Source organism: Nestor notabilis, unplaced genomic scaffold, assembly GCF_000696875.1.
Source record: "Nestor notabilis isolate BGI_N333 unplaced genomic scaffold, ASM69687v1 scaffold8162, whole genome shotgun sequence".
Lineage (NCBI taxonomy): Eukaryota > Metazoa > Chordata > Aves > Psittaciformes > Psittacidae > Nestor > Nestor notabilis.
This window is the reverse complement of record NW_009919631.1, coordinates 90,546-93,627: the sequence shown is the minus strand read 5'-3', so window position 1 is coordinate 93,627 and position 3,082 is coordinate 90,546.

Here is a 3,082-nt window from a genome sequence, read left to right as displayed (position 1 = left end):
AGCGAGATCGAGTCACTTGGTGGAGAGAGTCCTGTTGGTTTTTGAAGAGGGTTGGTTGTGAAATGGTGCTGTCTGTGCTAACAGTACTTTGAGCTGATGTCCTGGGAAGTCCTCTCTGCTGTGTGTCTGCTTGTATACTCTGTGATTCTCAGGTCTGTTTGGTGTCTTGAAAGCCTTTTGGCTCTGCAGGTAAAGGAAATACTATATCAATACAAAAATACTGCCTTGAGTGCCGTGGGACTGATGGGTCAAAGATCTCCTCTTGTCTGGGAAACATGGCTTTGGAGGTGCCTGTGTCTTTTAAAGGGATGTGTTGCTGATGAGGCCTTTAGTCATCAAATGCAGAATAATGATCTTGGGAGATAGCATTAGAATTAGCTTGTGTCCTGCAGATGAATATGGCTAATGCTGAAGCACGACTTACCGAAAGTTAGTATCTCTGACAGCTTCATCCCTAGCTGAAACAAAACAGGGTTTGCATCCTTCAGGGGTAAAGAGGGGAGGGAAAATAGCAGGTTTGGAAAAGCCAGAGTGAGGGACAAGCTTTTCTTTCTTTTGGTGAGGACAGAGGAAATGAGGCTTTTTGATACATGTACAAGGGTAGTAAGGAGACCACTGGTATATCTTTCTCTCTTCCTTACCAGGATGGGTTCCGTTGCAGCTGAACATAATACGTAGAGCCATGAAACCTGCTGGAGGCTCCTGTCCAGAGAGGAGAGACATTGTGTGTGGCTTCAGGTCATTTTCCAGCCCTACCTAAAACCTGTCTTGTGACCTTCAGGAAACTCGCTGTTCCTTGTGTGTGCCTCAGGTTTTTCCCTGTCTCTCCTTGGCTGGATCAGTTCTCTTGCTGGCAACATCTTCACTTGTTTAGTGTTGGTGCTGTGGCCCCCAGCCTGAGCACAGCCTTGCTTTTGAGGTGGTAAGAACTCAAGCCTTAGTGGAAGCTAAAGCTTCCAAAGGGTCTGAGCTTCATCTCATCTGCTCCAGGGAGGCACATCTGAGAGGGGAAGACATAAGGAAAAGTTTTGGCACGATGGAGGAGCATGATTTTTCTTTTTCTTTTATTCAGAGCTTTGGTGGCCAAGCAAGGCCTGAGCACTGCTGTTGCTTCTCTGTCAGCTTCTTCCACTGGAAGCTCCAACCCTCTTCTCTCCTCTACCTTGGATAAATGACTGCTGTCTCAAGAGCTGCAGGCATGCCACATGGAAAGTGTTTCCTTCCTTTCAGACTCACTGGGCACACAGGGCTGGTTTACAGCTTGCTGGTGTGTGCTGGCTGTTCAGAGCTGACCAGGCACTGCCTCCTTGGTACAAGCAGAGGGAAGCCAGGCTCTACGGCACAGAAGAAGTAGAGGAGAAGGGATTTGTGTGGCAGATGAATGCAGCTGACATGCCTGTGCTGGCATTGCAGAGGTGTTGAGTGAGTCCCAAGCTGCAGGAAGACAATCTGCTCAGCCTCATAACTATGCTGCTTTTTTTCGGGCCTCTTCAAGCACTCCTCAGCACCTGTACCTCAGAGCAGCTCTTGGAATGAAGTAACTCGAGGAAGAAAATGAAACATGCCACAAGTTTGAAGCCACAAAACAAATTAGAGGCATGGTTTGTGATACCCCCAGAAAGTAATTTCTCCATCCATGCTGGGTACCACTGATTTTCTGGGGACATATTTTAAAGGGGGAAAAAAACACTCTTATATCCTATTCAGCATCAGCCTTTTCTCCTTGATACAACCACTTATAGTGGGAGGGCTTTCAGAAGGAATGGGGAGCTGGCAGTGGTGGGAATGCCTACCAGAAAAAAGGCAGGGTGTGGAAACATGCTGGTAACAGAGGCAGTAATACGGATGGCAGCAAGGCGCCCAGGAGGGCACCTGTGTGCTCAGACCTCCCCCTGGGACTCCAGCAGCCTTTGGTACAATTGAAGAGGCAAAGCGTGGAGTGATTGTAATCTACAACCCCTGGGGAAGCGGCAGAAAGAGAACTGTCCAGCATCAAACTATTTTCAAATGGCATAGCCCTTAGGTAAGTGTTCCTGGAAAAGACGATGGGTTTTCCTCTTGCCTTGGCATCATCAAGGCAGGATCTCCTTGCCTTGATGATGTAAATGAGTTGTGCTGAATGGCATTGCAGTTGGTACCATAGTCAGCTTGGCTTTCTGCAGGGAAGATCCCCCTCAGCCTTCAAAGTGGTAGAGAGGTGCCTTGGGACATGGTGGGGAGGGCTTTGCAGTAAGACCCGAGCTTTTGCTCAGCAGCCCCCTACCCACTCTGTTTTAGAGCTGTATGCATGTGCTGTGGCAGTGATTGAGGCCAGATGGGTCCTCAGACCTGGTTCTCCTTCACTTGCCCTCTGGTGCTGGGGTGTGGGCTTGGGGCAAGTCTTGTGGGTTGGTGAGTTTAGCTCAGACATGAGGGAGAAACAAGCTCACCTGTTTCTGCCTCTTTGCAGGGCCCTGCTCTGACAGACTGTGCTTGTCCAAGCTCTGGAGTCCTCGTGCTGCTCCAAGATGGTTTTGTTTAGTTTGCTTACATGAAGAAAAAAGTCTGTCAAAATAGGGATTTGGAAAGGGGAGGGGGAGGAGGAAGTCTTCCTGTTGGCATTTATTAGAAGGGAAATGAATGTTTCATGTTCACGGGCCCTGCTGGATGTGCAGTGCTCAGGAACAGTGGTGTGGTGAAAGCCTCCTGACTTCTGGAGCGTGGGGAGCGAATGTGATCTGGAATAAGCAAGAAAGGGCTAAATATAGAAGATGCTGGCTCCCATCCTGCCATGGCGGCGCTGCCCTCACTGCGCTCCTGGAGGCAGCAAGTTCTGTCTATTGTTCCGGTCACATTCCTGTGTCCCACGATGGGGCCTCTGTGATGGAATAAAATGAAGAGAAACAGATGGGAAAACAATAACCCAAGGAACAGGCCCTGAGCTTTTCTGGAAGCTTCCAAAACCCCATAAATCCCCAAATGCATTTGTGCTGGATTAGGGAACTGAAGCAAAGCAAGGGCCAACCAAGTACTTGCCTGCTGTATACCATGTGCTCTTGTACAAAGACAGCTCTCTGGTGGGGCTCTACCTTACAACACATTA